We start from the raw sequence: 14,996 nt of genomic DNA, 5'->3' as shown, positions 1-14,996 counted from the left end.
TATTTTAATTATTATTATTATTATTAATATTATTACTAATATTATTATTATTATTTCTATTACTTTTATTATTATTATTATTGTTACTATTATTATTATGATTATTATTATTTTTATTATTAATATTATTATTATTGTTATTGTTGTTGTTGTTGTTGTATAGGTTAACCAAACCATCGAATTAGAATATTTAATCAACAATGGTGTAACTGTGTAACAAAGTAATTTTAGTAATTTATAGAAAAGTCCCATTACTTTAATTATCCTTTTCAGTCTAGGTATAATTTTTACACGTTTTGGGGGATACAAAACTATTCCATTAATGTTTCATCTTTTTTGTGAAATCCCATGAATTTTCACGTCTCTCTCGACACTTGCCAAATTCAGCATTTCAAAATGTTACTTGTCACGTGGAAGATAAGTCGTATATAAGTATGTATTTTTTAAGTTATCTATCCGAGATCAACTTTCTTACAGATTTTAGATGTGGGAGCTGAACACCTTAGAACTGAGGTCTTCATATTGTAGGGTAAATCCAAAACTTGTCGAATGCTATTTACGACGAATGCAAAGACTTATTAAGTATTACAATATATACGACAAAAGTAATTTATTATGTTACATCTATTTGCTTCTCTTTTATTTCCTTTTCACACTGGGCTAATTTCCCTGTTGGAGCCCTTGGGGTTGTATCATTTTGCTTTTTCTAACTAGGGTTATTAGTTTGGATAATAATAATAATAATAATAATAATAATAATAATAATAATAATAATAATAATAATGATGATGATGATGATGATGATGATATAATATCCAAAAAGTCAGTTTTGACTGACGAAGCATTTTTAAAGTTTTAGCTGCGACAAATATACTGTTCAAGAATATGTCTTTGCCAAGAAAGATACAAGAATCATATATTAAGACTGTTAGGATAAAGAAATTGGAAATTATTATTATTATTATTATTATTATTATTATTATTACTTTCTAAGCTACAGCCCTAGTGTGAAAAGCAGGATGCTATAAACCCAGGGGCCCCAACAGGGAAAATAGCCCAGTGACGAAAGGAAACGAGGGAAAAAAATATTTTGCAAACAGTAACATTAAAATAAATATTTCCTATATAAACTATAAAATATTTACCAAAACAAGAGGAAGACAAATAAGATAGAATAGTGTGTACGAGTGTACCCTCAAGCAAGAGAACTCTAACCCAAGACGGTGGAAGACCATGGTACAGAGGCTATGGCACTACCCAAGACTAAAGAACAATGATTTGATTTTGGAGTGTCCTCCTAGAAGAGTTGTTTACCATAGCTAAAGAGTCTCTTCTACCCTTACCAAAAAGGGAAGAAGCTACTGGACAATTTTAGTGCAATAGTTAACCCCTTGTGTGAAGAAAATTTGTTTGGTAATCTCAGTGTTGTTAGGTGTATGAGGACGGAGGAGAATCTGTAAAGAATAAGCCAAACTATTCGGTGTATGTGTAGGCAAAGGGAAAGTGAACCGTAACCAGAGAGAAGGATCCAATATAGTACTGTCTGGCTAGTAAAAGGACCACATAACTCTCTAGCGGTAGTATCTCAACGGGTGGCCGGTGCCCTGGCCAACCTGCTACCTTATATGTAGTAGGTTTTTACTCTCTATAGGACCTTTCCTAATTAGTTTTATGGTATACATTCTAAAGGATTAAACCGCACATTGTTCGTTTATTGTTAAATCCACATTATCAAAGCACTTAGAAAACAAGAAAGTCTTCAGTTTCCTTTTTTTCCGAAAGCCTTAATATCTTCAGTCTCTCGGATGTCTAGTAGGAGCTTATTGTATATTCACCAAATATTACAAGGCCGCTAAATGTGGCATTTTGTGGCCTAGTAGCCACAAATACACAACTAATCCCATCAACTATGCAAAATATTTGTAAAAAAAGAAAAGAAAAGATTGGATAAAGAGCCGCCTCAACTGGATAATGAGGTCTCGCTCTCACTGCAATTTCAAGTTCATTTCCTAACGGTACTACTTAGATATCCTACGGACCAGCTCCCTCACAGAAGGCATCCTTCTCCTCATAGGGTGTTATTTCCTTATAAGGTGCTATACCCTCTCTAGGCGTTTGCATCATCGCGAAACGACCACATTTGGAGGCATATGAGAATGAGAAAACTTAACCATATTGACCACACATTAGACAAAAGGTCTCGTGCTTTCCGATCCAGGGCAACCGTGGCCGCTGCAATGCTTTGCACGTACATACCTGAAATCCCCTGCATATTTGTCAGGCACAACGGCTTCATCGATAGCCAGTCCGTCTAAGGACAACAGGTCGAGATTGTTATTATTCATTTACCTTTTCTGTGATCAGAATCACCAATGGCAGATCATTATTATTAACACGGAGTAGATGCAAGAAATTAACCTTATATGTCTGAGGTCCTTCGCTTTTCTGGTCCAAGTTGATGGTGGTATTACAACACACACACACACACACACACTCATATATATATATATATATATATATATATATATATATATATATATATATATATATATATATAAATATATATATATACTGCATATCTGTGTGTACCATGGACACAAATCACAACAGCTGACACGTATTAAGCATAAAATTATAATGAGCTGCCAGAATTTAACGTTATACGTTTATAGTACTTAGCTTAACTGCTCCACGTTGATGGGGATATTTCATATATATATATATATATATATATATATATATATATATATATATATATATATATATATATATATATATATATATATATATATGTGTGTGTGTGTGTGTGTGTGTGTGTGTGTGTGTGTGTGTGCATAGTGTGTGTGTAGGGGTGTGTTCCATGAGCAAAAATCACAACAGCCGACACGTGATAAGCATAAAAATGTATCGAGCTACGAAAGGAAAAGTTAATAACCTTATTGGAGTTAATACTTTCGTTCTTCTTGAGTCTGGCATTGTGAGTCTAACCAAGCCGATAAGAGGAAGCAAATTATTCACTTTTCATTTCGTGGTTTAGATATACACATACGTCTATGTAGGCTATATTTGTACGAAGAACTTTGCTATAAATGATTTCTTTACAGCATAGAGTTGGTCTATATTTAAAAGATCGCAAAATAAGTTGGAATTTGCCTCGTTCTTTTTATAAATGGATAGCTTTATGTTGATAATATTTTAGTTGCTTTATTGCCCGAAGAGCTCTGCTCCACGTGGGCTTGGACCGAGTCTTTTTTTGTAAATCTTCTGTATGTAAATGCTTTTTGTTCAATTATTATTATTATTATTATTATGAATATATTTACAGATTCATATTTACAGTAAAATATAAAACTCAAGACATATGAACAAACAACCCAAACTCGCCAAACACAAGCTTTAAGCCGTTTAACTTTGTTTTGGCAAAGACAGCCTGAGGCCCCCGAAGGTTCGTGTTTATCGGAGTGACCTTGGGACAGGTCATTCTCGCAAGAAGGCGATAAATCGGAGTCTTGGGGTCGTGGGTCATTGTTGGGGGTGATTTTGTGGGTGGGGTGGAGATGCCCTGACTCAGGGTTCTTACCTGAACCCCTTGAAGCAAGGCTTACCAGTCAAAACTGTCAGTTCTCGATTCCTTAGTTAATCCCCGACAGATAAAATGGGTCTTGGAACCAAAGATACCTACGGAGCAAGTGTATTGTCTATACTGTCTCTTTCATACATCTTTATCTTTATGATACCTTTCGTGTAAAATTTTTGCACATTTTATGACTCAGTTTATTAATAATTTTCAATTTCGAGAACAATAACGGGAAAAAAATCCATACACAAATCAGTCACTTTCAACTCTGGAAGATTTGATTTGGATTTGATTTGATTGAGCCCATGATAACACACAGCTGTCTGCCTTTGGGCAAATATCAGTAAAAACAGTTGTGAGATTATCCCAAGCTGTGTTCAAAGAAATCCATAGAGGGCTATAAAGTGTAACGACTTTACCCTGGTTCATTATTCCAAGGAGTTTGTAATGGATCCACCCATAAATTGACATTAATTTTTTTTTCTGATAAAGCAGCACAGGAAGGAGCCATTGCTAATGAAAAGTACAAGAAAATAGTTAATGTTCTTAAACATCTCTTGTAGCTTTTTCCTTATTTCCTTTCCTCACTATTTTCCATGTTGGGGCCCTTGGGCTTATAGCATCCTGCTTTTCTAAGTAGGGTTGTAGCTTAGCAAGTGATAATATAGAACCGACTCCAAGTTCCAGTACACTGAGGATTAACTGGGCAATCGAGAACTTACAATTTGACTGGTGAGCCTGGCTTCCCTTAATTCGGGTCAGGACATCTCCAGTTATTTCCCCTCCATGTGAAGGATTGTTTTAATTTGCTTAGGACAGATGATCCTTCCTTTCCAAGTGGTTTGATATATGCTCGTTTAATTTAAACAAGCCATTTTTTTTTTTAAAGTGGGAGATATAATATTATTAGTATTTTTGTGGTGTTATTATAATAAAAATGAGAGAGCATAACTGATGAACAAGCCTTGAACGTACTTTAACTTTTAAATGAAGATTTCACTAAGTAGGAGAACTTTTAAATGAAGATTCCTCTAAGTAGAAGAACTTTTAGTTGAAGAATCCACAAAATAGAAGAACTGTTAGATTAAAATTCCACCAAATAAAAGAACTTTTGAATGAAGATTCCAGAAAATTGAAGAACTTTTAGATGAAGAATCCACTAAATAGAACTTTTAAATGAAGATCCACTGAATAAAAAAGGGCATAAAGGAATGATGAAGAATGAACCTACAAATAAACAAATGTATAATGCTACAATTACCCATATGACTTTTGAAGCCTATTCTATATTATTTCTTTTTCCTCTTATTTTTAAAGGTTTAATAGTTTATATAAATAAGAGATTTGTTTTAATGCTGCTACTGTTCTTGAAATATTTCATTTTACTTGTTCGTTACTTCTCTTGCAGTTTAATCATTTCCTTTCCTCACTGGGCTATATTTTCTTATTGGAGCCCTTGGGCTTATAGCATCTTGTTTTTCCAACTAAGGTTGTAGCTTAGCTAATAATAATAATAATAATAAAAATTTTGATAATATAATAATAATAATAATAATAATAATAATAATAATAATAATAATAATAATAATAATAATAATAATAATTGTAAATACAGGCAATTCGATGGTAGTTCAAAGGTCATTTTGTGATAACGAAGATTTCCACTACCAAGTTGGGACAACCTCTTGTCCTCTAAGTGCACTTGGTTTTCCGGCTCCCACTTTCAAAACTGTGATAATTATATATATATATATTATATATATATATATATATATATATATATATATATATATATATATATATATATATATATACATATACATACATATACATTTGAATGCAAATTATTTGGCGTTACGTGCCAGTATAATAAACTTGGATCGTGAACCATTACCAAAATTAAATGTTACATGTGATTCTATAGTCCAACCGGGATGAATGGGGTTTTCATAGTAAGAAACAGTTTACGATGTGATTAATGAAAAGGTTGACGGTAGCTTTGCCATTTGGATAAATGTACATAAAGCGCTTCTATCATGTTGAAGATATATTTTCTATAAATAGTTTTGCTATATAATCAAAAGACTTTTAAAACAGATTTATTGCACGATTAAGTAAAGAGGTTCAAGTGATTAAAAGACTAAAAGGCTTTTTCTTTTGTATTTTATTTAGTATGTATTATTATTATTATTATTATTATTATTATAACTTGCCAAGCTACAACCCTAGTTGGAAAAGCAAGATGCTTGCCCAGGGGCTCCCAACAGGGAAAATAGCCCAGCGAGGAAAGGAAACATTGTTATAGTCACAGTTTTAAGACCTTTAGGCAAAATCAGAGGAAATATGAAAGCATTGGCATATCCCCCTCTTGAGTTAATCCACGCTTGGAAGGTACTGTATTGTGTTGTATTAATTCCTTTGTTTATCAAGGGCAAGGCAGTCGGGTCCCCAAACCAGATTTGTCCAAATTCTGCCAGGTTATCCCTTATTGGAATTCACGGAGCATTTGACTTAGTAGTCAACGGCTCATATCGCCTGTCTGTGCAGTACACATGGTTTATCAATTTATCTATTTCACAATTCTTATATTTCTATATTTATATCCTCTTCTTTTTATATTTGAATTATATTCGGCGAGAGTTTGCTCAACATATTAAGGTGTGCTCCAAATACATATTTACTTCAAGGGCTGCTGTTCTGGTCCTATTATTATTATTATTATTATTACTAGCCAAGCTACAACCCTAGTTGGAAAAGCAAGATGCTATAAGCCCAAGGGCTCCAACAGGGAAAAATAGCCCAGTTAGGAAAGGAAATAAGGAAATAAATAAATGATGAGAATAAAATAACAATACATCATTCTATAAACAGTAACAGCGTCAAAACAGATATGTTCTATATAAACTGTTAACAACGTCAAAAACAGATATGTCATATATAAACAATAAAGACTCATGTCAGCCTGGTCAACATGAAAACTTTTGCTCCAACTTTGAACTTTTGAAGTTCTACAGTTGGGAACCCTACTCTTTATACAGGACCTTCACAGTCATTTTATGGTGTGCATTCCAAAGCATTCAGCATTTTACATAGCATATTGATCGTTTATTATCAAATCCACACTATCTAAAGCACTTACAGCACAGGAAAGTCTTCAGTTTCCTCTTGAAAGTCTTAATATCTTCAGGGATGTCCAGTGGGAGCTTATTGTATAGTCTCGGGGCCGCATATCTAAAGGCTCACCCATACAATTTTTTTTTTTTGTGCTGTTATAGAAGTCTAAAGGTGTATATACACGTTCAAAAAAAGCGTCAAAATTTTGATATCAAAATTCTGATGCAAAATTTGAGTGTGTAGGAAATTCTGATGTCAAAATTTTGCTTCAAATCTATTTTTGACGTCAAAACCTCCTACACACACTCAAATTTTACATCAAAATTTTGATGCAAAATTCTGACGCTTTTTTTTAACGTGTATGGGCCCCTCAAGTAATTCAAGTGTTACTAAGAAAGCTAAGCACATCATATGCTGGGAGGAAAGGCATAATCATTCTGCAAATATACGATCCATTCTGTATTTAGTCTTATCAAGTTATAACTGCTTTTCTACCTGATTGTAAGTAGTAAGGACGCTGTGAGCTAATTACATATATCTTCACTTTATCGAATATTTATTGGATTACCTTGATGCCATATATTAATGTTAGTTTTGATGTTAAATATTAATATTAGTTCTAAAGTGTAATGGGGGCATTTTTAATATTTTTAATTATTCAGATAAGGGAAATTTGACTATAAACAAAGTTGTTATACCAGTTTTATAATCACCATAACTTACTATTAGTTTTATATTAATTATATATAGAATATTTAATACGTTTTATATGATTAATTAATCAAGGAATATTTGATACAACAGATACAAAAGTAAGCATACATGTAGGGCAAGAAGGGAAGGAATTATAACAAGCACATCCATATTCTAGAGCTCCACAAGGAGTGGCTCAGGAATTTGATAAGAGTAAATTAAATGGAATTAGTGAGTTGTGTCTTTTTCTCCCCCTAGATTCACGTAAATAATATCCCAGCATTATTATACATAGTTATATGTCTATGGAGAAATCATAGATATTTGTGAAATGCCCAGAGTTACAAGCCACGAGGCTTTGAATCCCTCTCCAAGATATATAAATCAATTGAAGGCTTTAGACCACGTTAAACGACGAAATAGACTGGGTAGGGGTTAACGATGGTACAGCGTTGGTTGTTGGGGGGGAGGAGGGGAGGAGGAGATGGGAGAGGAGTAGCAGCTGTGTGGTAGTTCAGGAGTAGGATTGGTGGATGGGGGGGAGGAGTGAATAGGAAGGGGGAGAAGGAGAGGGGGGAAAAGCCATGATTTTGGGGGTTGTAGGAACGGGGGTGAGGCGTGGACAGAAGAACAGCCGTCAGTTCTCAACGAGCAGTGCCCGTGGAAGGTTACGCTTAGCTGTGTCTGTTCCGTGCTCAATTGAATATCTAGTAGTGAATCTAGAAACTAGTGTGTGTGGTGTCCTTGATGAACGGATATTAAGGAGTGTGATTGATAGTAACCCACCGCGGGAACTGTACTGTAGGTAAGGACAAAGTGGACGTGTGTTTATCGGTAATATTTAGAGATCTTTTTGAGTTTTGGCGGGCCGGCTGTGTTGGGATATTTTAAGGGGGGGTGTAGTGGGGGAATATCGCGTCCTGTGGCGGGACTCCTACCTTCCTTCCTCCTACTCCTGAGAAGCTTCTTTCTTTTACCACGTGAAGAGAAGAGAATAAACTGTCAACGTGCCCGCCATTTTATGTCATTTGCGCGCCAAAACGCTCATATTTCGAAGTTTTCCCTTCGCTCGATCTCTCCATCCTATTTGATTTGGTTCATGTCGAAACTGTTATATTTTTATCTAAGAGTCGTCCATGAAATTTAAAGTACGCTGTAGAAGTTGTTCTTTATTAAATCTATATAAATCAAAACGAACGTAGCCTATATATTGTAAACGGCGGCTATATTGGGCTAAAACTGGTAGGTCCAGACCCAAACCCTGGCTTATAATCCTGTTTGCCTTAAGCCTAAAAGGCAGACGGGGCAGTAAATTAAAAGATGAAGTAGGATTAGCAGTCTGGCCTGGACCGAAAACAAAGACCTCGGAGCAAGTTAGGGGGGATTTTTGATGCATTGAGCCAGAGCTGGGATGGGCTCTCTTGCTTCGCTTTCAAACGCCTTTGCGTTACTAGGCGCCATGGTAATTAAAGTATTGTTTTGTAGTAATTTTAGTTATAATATTCTATATTTTCTACGTAGTTTAGATACTTTTACAGCGGTTTCTCCGTGATTTCTTGGGAGCAAGATATCGTGTTGAGGTAGGAATGTTTTCTTGTAACGGCTTTGGTCAAGGTGGTTACTCGTTAAATTATTTCTAGCCAAGCAATAACCCTAGTTGGAAAAGCAAGATGATATAAACCCAAGGGCTCCAACGGGGAAAAATAGCTTTTAGCTTATGACTGAAAGGTAATAAACTTTGCATTACCACCTTAAAGATTTCCAATTGCTTAGAAGGGTTATTTTTTTCATATACAGTCCGGTAAAGATCCATTTGCTGGTAGGAATCATTACCACTTTACTTTCTCTATTTTATTGATTGAACATGGTTAATTTTAAACGTAGCCAGCTAAATGTTATTCCCGTCTAGGTATAAATCTATAATAGCCATCATGGTGTACAATTAGTCTAGGCAAGGGAACGTGACTGCTACTGACTTAGTCTTAGACGTTCCACATAGGCTAAAACATGGTACATGGTTTTGCGCATGGCGAAAACCCCTCCAAAGCTTTGCTCAACCTCCCTGGGCGTAGCTTTAAGTAGTATTTCTTAAGTTTAGTAAGCTTTTGCTGATGTCACCTACAAGTGGTGGCATTGTACGTTTTTAAACTAGACATGTTTTCTATAAATGGTTACAAGATACTATTTTTGGTTAAGTCACCCATTGCTTTGTAAAAATTTCTAGTTCGTTCACAGCAGCTGTAGCTATTTCAGGAGTACAGTTTAGCTTGTATTGTGTAGAGCACACACACGTATATATATTATGTATGTGTGTGTATATATATAATGTATTTATATAGACAGACCAGCATTACTCCCGCATTTTTAACCGTATCGCAGTCTTATATATTCTAAAGTGTACGACAATTATATATATATATATATATATATATATATATATATATATATATATATATATATATATATATATATATATATATATATACTTGTCTGTGTACTGTAGGTATATATATAGGTTGGTGTAACTATTGCTAGCAAAGGTAAAACACCATTTGGGTCTACCCATACTTAGTAGTTAACTCTTCGAGTGAACTTTTCGTTTATCTTAGTGCTAGGTGTTAGAGGAAAGATTTGTAAATAGGTCACTGTTCCGTGTGTGTAGGCAAGAAAATGGGCCGTAACCAGAGGGGTAACCAATGTACTATAGTACTGTCTGGTCTGTCAAAGGACCCATATATTCTCGCAGTATATAATGTATTATATATATATATATATATATATATATATATATATATATATATATATATAATCAGACTAGCAAAACTGTCGCAATCTCATATTTTTATAAAATTATACAAATTATATATATATATATATATGTATATATATACATATATATATATATATATACATATATATATATACATATATATATATATATATATATATATATATATATATAGTGTGTACACATACCTTCAACTAAATTTAGTTCGTTATTTTGTATTAGATTTTTCCTACTTCTGACCATCCTTTATATTGATATTCCTGGACAGTAGCATCCTGTCTGTAGTGCTCAATACTACACAGTATTCTGGAAGCTTTATTCCATCTGTGACCAAGTTGTGGAGTGATCTTCTTACATGGGTAGTTGAATAGGTAGAAAACTTCAAATTTTCAGCAAATGTAAGCCAGTAAAGCTAGATGATAACCAATGCGAGCCAGAAACTGTTATATATATCAGCCTTTGCTAGTCCTGAGCAGGACAAATGTCTGCCATATCCTTCCGTATATACCAGCAGATAGTTTGCTCGTCACTCCACCGTCTTCTCTTCCATCCCCTGCTTAGTTTGCCTCTTGGGAATCTAGCTGTTATTGTCAGTTTTTCATTCTCATATGCCCTGTCCATGCCTTTTTTTTCTTATATGGTAGTGTGTAATATATATATATATATATATATATATATATATATATATATATATATATATATATATATATATATATGGTATACCTAAATTTTGCAAGTTCTCTTGCTTGAGGGTACACTCGGGCACACTGTTCTATCTAGTTTCTCTTCCTCTTGTGTTGTTGGTTTTTATAGTTTATTTAGGAAATATTTATTTTGATATTCTTAAAATGTTTTATATTTCCTTATTTCTTTTCCTCACTGGGCTATTTTCCCTGTTGGGGACCCTGGGCTTCTAGCATCCTGCTTCTCCAGCTAGGGTTATAGCTTAGCATTTAATAATACATTTGCTTACCAATTTCGGGTAACAATGGGCTTAATACTGGATTATATAAAACTGGTTTCCTCAAATGCATATATATATATATATATATATATTATATATATATATATATATATATATATATATATATATATATATATATATATGTGTGTGTGTGTGTAACTTTAAACACGCTGAAATTATAGAATTTAGGCAAAATAAAGAGGGGCATGTCACATTGATATATATAATCTTTTTAGAATATTGCATTAGATTATAGACAGTACAAAATGAAGTTTATCAATTATAGAAGTTTTCAGTTTAGGCGTGTAGTAAGCTTGTAAACAGTGACACCAAATTCGTGTAACATGCTTAGTCAGTTCAACACACCATTATCTGTGGCAGTGGTGATGTCATTTGTTTTCAAGTGATTATCTAGAACATGACGTAATGAGAACAATAATGAGTGGGTGTGCTGTTTTTTTATTTAAATATAGGTAAAGAATTTGATAGATAATAGTTTGTAATGGTCGCAACTTTCGGCTCCCTGAAACGTTGAAGTGCCACACAAAGAAAGTGCCATACTGGTCGACCTTGAAATTCGGTCGGGCTGCGAGGTCGGCTCCATTTTGAGAGGCACCTCCTCTTGCGATGGCTTCCATTCCCCCCTTGAGACCATGTGGGGGATCTATTTCGCCTCTGAATAAGACTTTCCTGTCTTTGTTGTTATAGACGTTGGACTAAATCTTTTAATGTTTGTATAAAGATTAAGTTGCTTTTTTTTTATTTCCGTCACAGGTTTTCATTCTAATTGGAAATTAACTAAATTTTAATATTCTTGCCTTTTTTGTTAATGTTATAAATCTTTTCGAAAGATTGTAATATAATTAGTATAAATCCAATCAGTGTTAGCAAAAGCTTCAATTATTCTACTACAAACTCCTATTTCTAAAGAAATCATAGAAATCTCCCCTATCTCATACGTGAAAGTTTGTGTATCGTAATAACTGCTGTTGCTTCCTTGAATATTAATAGGATCTTTATCTGAAGGAAGGGGGTGCGTGGTTTTCAGTCTACCCTCTCCTCCCCTCCCCCATGCCTCTTAGTGCAGGTGGCTTAAAAGAGACTGCTGCATCAGACACACAGCTGGTCTCCTCAGCCTGAGGGATTGTCATTGAGGTTAATTGCAGTTTTTCAGGGTTTGCAAAATCTGTAAGAGATTTTGCTTATATTTTTTTATATTCAATGTGGCGTTTTATGGCAATGTAGTGTGGTTATTGAATACTCTCTCACTTAGCATATTTTTATGTATAGTGAACGGTTGATTATATATTTATATATACACACATTTATATATACTATATATATATTATATATATATATATATATATATATATATATATATATATATATATATATATATATATATATATATATATATATATATATGCAACCATAGTTTGAAAAGCAAGTTGCTGTTAGCTCAAGGGCTCCAACAAGGAAAAATAGTCCTGTGAGAAACGAAATGTAAGTGTAGTTAATGAATATAACAAATATTGAGATTATTAACTACGTTGAAATAGATCTCATATATAAACTAGAGAGGGCCTGTTAGTCTGTTCGACATAAACAATACTACACAGTATTCTAGAAGTTTTATTCCAGCTGTTACCAAGTTGTGGAATGATCTTCCTAATCGGGTAGTTGAATCAGTAGAACTTCAAAAGTTCAAAGTTGGAGCAAATGTTTATATGTTGACCAGGCTGACATGAGTCTTTTTTATTGTTTATATATGACATGTATGTTTTTGACGTTAATAATTTATATAGGACATGTTTTGACGCTGTTACTGTTTTTAGAATAAATTGTTAATTTATTCTCATTTATTTATTTCCTTATTTCCTTTCCTCACTGGGCTATTTTTCCCTATTGGAGCCCTTGGGATTATAGCATCTTGCTTTTCCAATTAGGGTTGTAGCTTGGCTTAGTAATAATGATAATTCGGTGCAAATTTAAAATTCCACTTAACTACCTAATTAGGATGCTCATTCCCCAGTCAGGTCCTAGCTGCAATACAGCTTCTAAAATACTTTGCAGTATTGAGCGTTATGATAGAGAAGGCATAGCTGTTAGAATAAATTGCATACAGAGTATTACGTACAAGATAGTAATGTCTGGGAAGATCTGAATGCAATCAGGAACAAGAAGTTTATTTCATAAGTTCTTGTCCAACAAATTAAGAATCACCAGCTGAAGACCTGATGGTATAAATTTTATATATTTGCAAGGCAAATATATAAGGACAATCTTATATTCACAGAAAATTTTACTATTTCATTGTCTTTTTCACACCATTGAAGAACAGAACTAATGTTCCTCAAAAGTTAATTTGCTATAAAGAATCGCACTTCGTTTAAGTCATTAAGTACAAGAAAGCATTATCATTACCGAAATTTCAAATTTTGAGGTCACTGTCCTTTCCTTACTTTGAGTTGTTAGGGTTAAACTTCGTCCTATAATTTGCTCAGTGTTCAAATTTTTGTTAAGGGATTCATCAGCCCGTATTGACATAATTTGGAATGTTTAGCATTCATGGTAGTTACAATTTTTTGTATGAATGAATTGGCCTATTTTTTGTATGTTTTCCATTGTGAAAGTTTTAACCTTCACGTGGCTTGTAACTAATCGTTTTTATAATCTGGCTTTGTGTTCCCCTTTTCATATTTATTTGTGCACGCTTTTCTTGAAACATTGTACGAATTCTTAATAGTGGCTCATGTTGGCACCAATTGGCTTTTTTACTTTTAGGCGTTTATTTCTCGCCCTCCATCAGACACTGAGTCTGTTCAGGCGGGTCTTGGTGTGTGAAAATATTTTCTTTCCAATCAATATTTTGCTCTGTATCTTTTCAGTTATTCGCTAGCATTTGTATTCAGGCTTAGTTTTCAGATCACTATTATAACATTTTCCAAAGAGGTATACTTATCTGGTAACACTTTGTTTATACCTTGACCGATTTGGGTACTAATGCTTTTTGTTGAAGCTAGATTTTTATATTTGAGGTATTTCCTCTATTAATGGCCCACGTTTCTTGTAACAAGTGACAATTCACCAGTTTTGAAAGGAATTATAACTCGCTGAAGGGGTTAACTACTGACTTGTAAATTTATCCAGTGGCTACTTTCCTCTTGTGATAAGGATAGAGACTTTTAGCCATGGTAAGCAACTTATCTAGAAGGACATTCGTTAAATCATTGTTCTCTGGTAGTACCACAGCCTCTGCACCATGGTGTTTTCACTGTCTTGGGTTAGTTCTCTTGCTTGAGGGTACAATCAGGCTCTGTTGTATCTTATTTTTCTTGTTTTTTTTTAATATATATGAAAGGTCTAATTGAATATTACTGTTCTTAAAATTTTATTTCAAGTGTTCATTACTTCTCGTAGTTTTTCCTAGTTTCCTTTTCTCATTGCTATTTTTTTGTTAGCATTTGGGTTTATAGCATCTTGCTTTTCTAACTAGGATTGTAGCTTAGCTCGTAATGATAGAGAAATTTGTTGCAGGTCCTGTAAAGCCTATGGTTTCCCTGTAAGGACCAGAAACACAGGCCTTAAAGTTTAGGGTAAAGATTTTTCCCTAAAACAAATGTAGGTTATTTCAATATTGGACAGTTGCACCTACGGAGTCTGGTTTATGTAGTTTGACCTTTTGGATTTGCACTAGTCTGAAGAGCGTTATCTTATGTTACTTTATTTTAGTTGGAACTGCATTTTTTTTTTTCAAAATTCTAAAATTTTTCTTAGAGATCAGTAGTAGGTATGCTATTTTTCTGATGGGACGATGTTTTACCTTTTTTCCTATTACTAGAGGAATTTATTGAAAAGTT

At 33.8% G+C, this 14,996-nt stretch overlaps 1 protein-coding gene across 1 annotated transcript in view; it reads left to right on the top strand.

Moving 5' to 3' along the window:
- Nucleotides 1-8,009: 8,009 nt before the first annotated feature.
- Nucleotides 8,010-14,996, top strand: part of LOC137626322 (A-kinase anchor protein 200-like) — a 35,905-nt gene continuing 28,918 nt past the window's right edge. Inside the window, exon 1 of the mRNA XM_068357389.1 lies at nt 8,010-8,189. The gene's annotated coding sequence lies outside the window, so the exon portion shown is untranslated. The remainder of the gene's footprint in view (nt 8,190-14,996) is intronic.

The sequence above is a fragment of the Palaemon carinicauda genome, chromosome 33 (assembly GCF_036898095.1).
Source record: "Palaemon carinicauda isolate YSFRI2023 chromosome 33, ASM3689809v2, whole genome shotgun sequence".
Lineage (NCBI taxonomy): Eukaryota > Metazoa > Arthropoda > Malacostraca > Decapoda > Palaemonidae > Palaemon > Palaemon carinicauda.
Note: the sequence above shows the minus strand (reverse complement) of the source record. Positions and strands in the feature narration are given on the sequence as shown.